Source organism: Arachis hypogaea, chromosome 6 (assembly GCF_003086295.3).
Source record: "Arachis hypogaea cultivar Tifrunner chromosome 6, arahy.Tifrunner.gnm2.J5K5, whole genome shotgun sequence".
Taxonomy (NCBI): Eukaryota; Viridiplantae; Streptophyta; class Magnoliopsida; order Fabales; family Fabaceae; genus Arachis; species Arachis hypogaea.
Window position 1 is genome coordinate 20,400,085 of NC_092041.1, and position 8,201 is coordinate 20,408,285.

Genomic DNA, 8,201 nt, shown 5'->3' on the forward strand with positions numbered 1-8,201 from the left:
AAACAACACTTCCAAGGGCATGTGATCATCCTAAGAACCGACCAGGCCATTCGACAAGTCCTCCAGAAATCCGACCTCGTAGGGAGAATGATGGCATGGGCAGTGGAGCTATCCCAATATGACTTGTAATACGAGCCTAGGCAGGCAATCAAAGCCCAGGCAATGGCAGATTTCCTAGTAGAGGTCACAGGAGAAACACCCGACATACTGAACACATGGTGGAAACTCCATGTCGACGGAGCTTCCAACCAAGCGTTCGGAGGGGCTGGGATCATTCTCGAGAATTTGGCAGGGGTAGCTTACGAGCAGTCGATCAAGTTCGATTTTCCAGTCTCCAACAACTAGGAGGAGTACGAAGCATTGATAGGAGGGCTAATCCTAGCTAAAGAGGTCAGAGCGTCAAGGATTGAAGTTAGTAGTGGCTCCTAGATCATCACATCCCAGATAAATGGCAGCTACCAGGCCAGGGACACACTACTACAAAAATACCTGGAGAAGGTAAGAGAGGTATGCAAAAGCTTCGAGGAAGTCGCAATCCAGCATGTTCCTAGGGAAAGGAACGCCTGAGCAGACCTCCTCTCCAAGCTAGCGAGCACCAAGCCTGGGACGGGGAACAGGTCTCTAATCTAAGGGCTGGCAATTGAACTAGCAATCATCTTATGCGCAACAAAGACTCTAAGCCCCCCTCATGGATGGACCCTATCTTCCGATACCTGGAGCACGGCAAAACACCCCAAGACGAGAAGGAAGCACAAGCCACCAGGAAGGAAGCCCCAAAATTGTGATCATACAAGGGCATTTGTACAAGCAAGGGCTCTACCAACCCCTGCTCAAATGCCTACGCCCTGACCAGACGGACTACGTTCTAAGCGAAGTCCATGAAGGGTGTTGTGGTCACCATATTGGAGGAAGGTCGTTGGCGAAGAAGATCATCCGAGCAGAATATTACTGGTCCACAATGATGTCGGACGCTCAGGAGTTCATCAGAAAATGCAAAAAATGTCAAGAAAACACCAACATCCATAAAGCTCTACCTGAGGAACTTAGCTTGATAATGGCACCTTGACCTTTCGCCCAATGGGGAGTCGACCTCTTGGGGCCATTCCATCCGGGCTGGGGCAAGTAAAATACTTGATAGTAGCCATAGACTACTACATCAAATGGATAGAAGTCGAACCACTAGTCAGTATATCTTTAGCAAACTGTCAAAAATTCATGTGGAGGCAAGTAGTCACCAGATTCGGAATCCCAGAATCCGTCATATCAGATAATGGGACATAATTCACTAACAAAAAGTTTAAAGAATTCCTCTCAGGACTAAGAATCAAGCAAAAGTTCTCGTCAGTCGAACACCCCCAAAGCAATGGACAAGTAGAAACAGCCCACAAAGTCATCTTAAAAGAGCTAAAGAAATGACTTGAAGGGAAGAAGGGCTCATGGGCAGACGAGCTAGCCTCAGTCTTATGGTCTTATAGAACCTCTCCCCAATCATCTACCGGTGAAACCCCCTTCCGACTCACATACGGGGTCGACGCAGTCATCCCAGTCGAAAGAGGGGAGCCGAGTCTAAGATTACTTCTGGGAGGAAGAGGCGAGGCAATCGAGAAAGACCTAGTTGACAAAACAAGACAGATGGCACACTTGACATAGACAGTAATCAAACAAATGATAGCCCTAAGGTACAACGGCAAAGTGCTAAAAAGAAGTCTCGGGGAAGGCGACCTGGTCTTACGACGCAACGACATAGGGCTACCAACCCCGGGAGAAGGCAAGCTGGCCACAAACTGGGAAGGATCGTACAAGGTAAGAGAAGTCCTCGGTAAGGGTGCGTACAAACTGGAAAATTTGGATGGAAGCGAGGTGCCAAGGACATGGAACATGACAAACCTGAAAAGATTTTACTCATAAGAGAAAGCGACCTGACGGCTTGACGACCCCGCCACCTCCACTTTTATTTTCTTTCCATTTCCTTTCATTTCTATTTCCTTTAACTATGTATTACATCACTCCTTTGTTTTAAGTCCTACATATGCACACATAATAATTTTATCTTTTGCTAGATACACGCCAAATACGACAAAACGACAAAAAACAACAAGTGGTCGACCTAACAGAATTCCAAGACTAATCACCCCAGAAACCAAAGGGACCCAAAGCTAAAGCAAAACTCAAAAAGCAACAAGCGACGAAAACGGCAAATACCATAAAAACGGTAAACCAAACATCAAAGAAGGCCACGACGGCCGAATAAGCGAAGCGACAAAGTAAACATAAGCTACGACGGCCCAAGAAAGTAAACAATAAACAACCATAAAATGGTTTAATCAAAATAAAGTACCAAAGTATTCATTACAACCGAAGGCGTCTTAATCAGGCCCGAAAGCAAAAGCAAAAATTACAAGAACGAGGCAAGGAATACAAAAGCTGAGGAGAGGAACCCATCTCAAGGCTTGAGGATGTCAACGATTTTTCCGCCCTCAACCATCTTAAGAGCGCCCACCTGAGAAAGGTCGAGGTCAGGAGCCAACACAGCCACCTGAAGCTTAATCCAGTCCTTGGTCAGCTTCACGGCCTCCCGGGCCCCCTTGGCAATCTCCTTATTTTTCTTCTTCAAGGTGGCCACCTCTTGACGAGCAGCCATTGCCGAGCTCTCAGCCAACTTCAGCCTTTCCTCCAATTCCTTGACCTTCTTCTTGGCAGCAACGGTTTCAACACGGGAAGCATTTAAATCCTTCATCAAGGAGAGGTCCCGCTCCAACAGCCTATTGATCTCTTTGGCATCCTCCTTAGCCTTCCCCTCCTGCTCAAGCAACATTGTCTTCAGAGACTCCTCCCGAGATCTCAAATCCATCAGATCTTTCTGGGAGTTCTGAAGTTTTTCTTCCATAACATTAATATTTCCCAAGACAGTTTTCACCTTCTTAGCGATAGCAGCAGCCCGGAGAAGACTGCGATAGATCCACCTCGTCTGACCCACAAGGTCGGCATCCCAGAAGAACTCTTAAGTACCAGGAAGCAATTGAGACTCGATGAAACCCCCAGCATCGAAGATCTTTTCCATAACAGAAAGAGCCTTTCCCGAGTTCCACTTCCTCTTCTTCGGGTTGCCAATGACCTGCAGGTCGTCATCCCCGAGCCCCAAATCCTCCTCTCCAAAAGGAACCTCCTCCTCCACACTTGGGTTAGTCGGGGCGTTCTCAAGAGGGACCACAGTTGCCGCCCCTTGACCCTGGCTAACCCCATCAACTTGACCACTACTTTTTCTGACTTTCCCCTGGCCATGACTAGCCGAAGGAGTCGCCGAGGAGTCCTCATCACCCTCATCGCCATCACGAATGAGGTTCATCAACTCAGCCATGGTTTTTCCGCCAGCCATGGAAACTGCAAGCAAAAAAGCAAAAGTGTGAGCAATAGAAAAGTGAAACACAACAAAAATACAAGAAAAATGAAGAACTCACCAACATACGACCGACCGGTCTCCCGATCCCCCTTAACCATATGGGGATTAAGATTTTTCTCGTCAAAAATGGCCAACAAAATGTCGGCGATATTACTCTCTTCCGAGCTCAACCAATCATAAGAAACTTTTATCAAATAATCGGACTCCGCCCCAAAACTCCAATAGGTCAGGATCCGCCTTTCCCCTTCTGCAGTAAACCAAAAAGGTTGATGGCCCTCAATCGGTCTCACCTTGAAAAAAGTTGATTTAAAACCATGGAAGAAATCCTCAAAAAGACCAAAAATCCTTCGCCCCTGTTGAGCCCTAAAAGACATATACCCTTTCTTTGTCTTCCCCTCCCGAGAAGGGTTGGTAAGGAGGAAAAGGTAGAGGAAAATACTCACAGATATCGGGATCTCCAAATACTCGCAAACTATTTTAAAGCAACGAATCACAACCCAGCTATTCAGGTGCAGTTGCGACGGAGCAACGTTACACCGGTTCAGCAAGCCCATAACAAAGGGAGAGAAGGGCAAGCGAACTCCTAAGGTGGTGAACATGGGCTTATAAACCCACAACCAATCAACCACTCATGGGGATGCCAAGATCTTTTGACAAACACGTTCCCGGTCAATAGGAACGTAAGCTTGGTAGAGCGCCTCTTCGGGACCACCACCACACAAAAGCCCAGCTTGTCGGAGCTCTTGAAGGCTCTCTCGGGTAACCATGGACGGGGTGTCCCTCATGTCGGAAGTAACCCAGGCGTAGTGGTCAACAAAATCAGCTAGTGGCCGCTGAGCTAGGTTCGGAAGTTGATGAGCGGATAATTTATACGCTTTTTGGCATTATTTTTAGTATGTTTTTAATTTGATCTAGTTAGTTTTTAGTATATTTTTATTAGTTTTTAGTTAAAATTCACTTTTCTGGACTTTACTATGAGTTTGTGTGTTTTTCTGTGATTTCAGGTATTTTCTGGCTGAAATTGAGGGACCTGAGCAAAAATCTGATTCAGAGGCTGAAAAGGACTGCAGATGCTGTTGGATTCTGACCTCCCTGCACTCAAAGTGGATTTTCTGGAGCTACAGAAGCCCAATTGGCGCGATCTCAACGGCGTTGGAAAGTAGACATCCTGGGCTTTCCAGAAATATATGATAGTCCATACTTTGCTCAAGATTTGATGGCCAAAACCGGCGTTCAAAGTCACCTTCAGAATTCCTAGTGTTAAACGCCGGAACTGGCACAAGGATGGGAGTTAAACGCCCAAACTGGCACCAAAGCTGGCGTTTAACTCCAAGAAGAGTCTCTACACGAAAATGCTTCAATGCTCAGTCCAACCACACACCAAGTAGGCCCGAAAGTGGATTTTTATGTCATTTACTCATCTCTGTAAACCCTAGGCTACTAGTTCTCTATATATAGGACCTTTTACTATTGTATTAGAATCTTCGGATCTTTGGAATCTTTTTCTTTAGATCTTTTGATCATTGGGAGGCTGGCCTCACGGCCATGCCTAGACCTTGTTCTTATGTATTTTCAACGGTGGAGTTTCTACACACCATAGATTAAGGTGTGGAGCTCTGCTGTACCTCGAGTATTAATGCAATTACTATTGTTCTTCTATTCAATTCCGCTTGTTCTTGTTCTAAGATATCACTTGTTCTTCAACTTGATGAATGTGATGATCCGTGACACTCATCATCATTCTCACCTATGAACGTGTGCCTGACAACCACCTCCGTTCTACCTTAGATTGGGTGGATATCTCTTGGATTCTTTAACCGGAATCTTCGTGGTATAAGCTAGAACTGATGGCGGCATTCAAGAGAATCCGGAAGGTCTAAACCTTGTCTGTGGTATTCTGAGTAGGATTCAATGATTGAATGACTGTGACGAGCTTCAAACTCCTGAAGGCGGGGCGTTAGTGACAGACGCAAAAGAATCACTGGATTCTATTCCGACCTGATTGAGAACCGACAGATGGATAGTCGTGCCGTGACAGGGTGCGTTGAACATTTCCACTGAGAGGATGGGAGGTAGCCACTGACAACGGTGAAACCCTTTCATACAGCTTGCCATGCAAAGGAGTAAGAAGGATTGGATGAAGACAGTAGGAAAGCAGAGAGACGGAAGGGACACAGCACCTTCATACGCTTATCTGAAATTCCCACCAATGAATTGCATAAGTATCTCTATCCTTATCTTTATGTTTTATTCGTATATCACCATACCCATTTGAGTTTGCCTGACTAAGATTTACAAGGTGACCATAGCTTGCTTCATACCAACAATCTCTGTGGGATCGACCCTTACTCGCGTAAGGTTTATTACTTGGACGACCCAGTACACTTGCTGGTTAGTTGTGCGAAGTTGTAGTGATCACAATTTCGTCCACCAAGTTTTTGGCACCGTTGCCGGGGATTGTTGAGTTTGGACAACTGACGATTCATCTTGTTGCTTAGATTAGGTATTTTTCTTCAGAGTTCTTAAGAATGAATTCTAGTGTTTCAAGGTGATGTTCTTATCATCACCAAAGCTGATTGATTTTCATCAATTTAGCTCTTGAATGCAATGTCCTGCTGAAGCTTGTTCAGCCATGTCTAATTTCTTTAGACTGAAGCTTTAAACTAACATTGCATGATTCCTGGAATTCTCATTAAGAATTTTGATACCTTTATTTTTTTCACTTAATTTTCGAAAAATCCAAAAATATATTTCTTGTTTGAGTCTAGAGTCTCATTTTAAGTTTGGTGTCAATTGCATGTTTCTGCTCTTCTTGCATTCATTCATGTGTCTTACGTGATCTTCAAGATGTTCTTGATGATTTCATTGCTCTGATCTTTAAATTCTCTTGACTTGAGTGTTTTATGTGTCTCATATGCATTCTCATTTTGTTAGTGTCAGTAGTATACAAACTGCTAAGTTTGGTGTCTTGCATGCATTGTTATTTGATTTTAGTTGCATTTTGATTATTCCTTATTATTAAAAATCCAAAAATATTTTTAATTTGTGTCTTTTCAAGTCAATAATACAGAGGATTGAAGATTCAGAACATACAGCAGAGGAACTACACAGAAAACGCTGGCCGTTCAAAATGCCCAGTGAAGAAGACAGACTGGCGTTTAAACACCAGCCAGGGTGCCTGGCTGGGCGTTTAACGCCCAAAAGGGTAGTGATTTGGGCGTTAAGCGCCAGAATGTGCACCATTCTGGGCGTTTAACGCCAGGATGGTACAAGAGGGAAGATTTTGTTTTCAAATCAATTTTTTTTAAGTTTTCGAAATCTTTTTAAAATCAAATCTTTTTCAAATCAAATCTTTTCAATCAAATCTTTTTCAAAATCAATTTCTTTCTACTTTCAAAGATACTTGCTATCAATTAATGATTTGATTCAACATTTCAAGTATGTTGCCTTTTCTGTTGAGAAAGGTTTAATGTTTGAATCATATCCTTTCTTGTTAGCCAAGTCATTAATTTTCAAAATCAAATCTTTTTAAAATGTTTTTCAAATCATATCTTCTTAACCACATCTTTTTCAAAATAGTTTTCAATCAAATCTTTTTTATTTCTAATTTCAAAATCTTTTTCAAAAATCACTTGATTTCTTTCCTACTTTTATTTTCGAAAATCAATTAGTGTTTTTCAAAATGTTTTCAAAATCTTTTACTTAATTTTCGAAAATTACTTCCCCTCTTCTCACATCCTTCTATTCATGGACTAACACTATTCCTTAATGCACAATTCGAACTCCATCTTTCTTGATAAGTTCGAATTCTTCTACCTCTGCCTTCTATTTTTCTTTTCCTCTGACACCTGAAGGAATCTCTATACTGTGACATAGAGGATTCCACATTTTCTTGTTCTCTTCTCTTTCTTATGAGCAGGAACAAAGACAAAAGCATTCTTGTTGAGGCTGACCCTGAACCTGAAAGGACCTTGAAGCGAAAGCTAAGAGAAGCTAAGGCACAATTCTCTGTAGAGGACCTAACAGAAATCTTCAAAGAAGAAGACCCCATGGCAGCCGAAAACAACAACAATGCCAACAATGCAAGGAAGGTGCTGGGTGACTTTACTGCACCTACTCCCGACTTTTATGGGAGAAGCATCTCTATCCCTGCCATTGGAGCAAACAACTTTGAGCTTAAGCCTCAATTAGTTTCTCTAATGCAACAGAATTGCAAGTTCCATGGACTTCCATTGGAAGATCCTCATCAGTTTTTAGCTGAATTCTTGCAAATCTGTGACACTGTCAAGACTAATGGGGTTGACCCTGAGGTCTACAGACTTATGCTATTCCCTTTTGCTGTAAGAGACAGAGCTAGAATATGGTTCGACGCACAACCTAAAGAAAGCCTAAACTCTTGGGAAAAGCTAGTCAATGCCTTCTTGGCAAAGTTCTTTCCACCTCAAAAATTGAGTAAGCTTAGAGTGGAAGTCCAAACCTTCAGACAGAAGGAAGGAGAATCCCTCTATGAAGCTTGGGAAAGATTCAAACAATTAATCAGAAAGTGTCCCTCTGATATGCTTTCTGAATGGAGCATCATAGGTATTTTCTATGATGGTCTCTCTGAACTGTCCAAGATGTCTTTGGATAGCTCTGCTGGAGGATCTCTTCATCTGAAGAAGACGCCTACAGAAGCTCAAGAGCTGATTGAAATGGTTGCAAATAACCAATTCATGTACACTTCTGAAAGGAATCCTGTGAACACTGGGACTAATCAGAAGAAAGGAGTTCTTGAGATTGACACTCTGAATGCCATATTGGC

General features: G+C 43.1%; 1 non-coding gene across 1 annotated transcript; it reads right to left on the reverse strand.

The window, feature by feature from the left end:
* Window positions 1-7,854: 7,854 nt before the first annotated feature.
* On the reverse strand, window positions 7,855-7,962 carry LOC112699682 (small nucleolar RNA R71). The gene has a single exon (XR_003152626.1). It is a non-coding gene; the product is annotated as a small nucleolar RNA R71 (small nucleolar RNA).
* Between the last annotated feature and the right edge of the window lie 239 nt (window positions 7,963-8,201).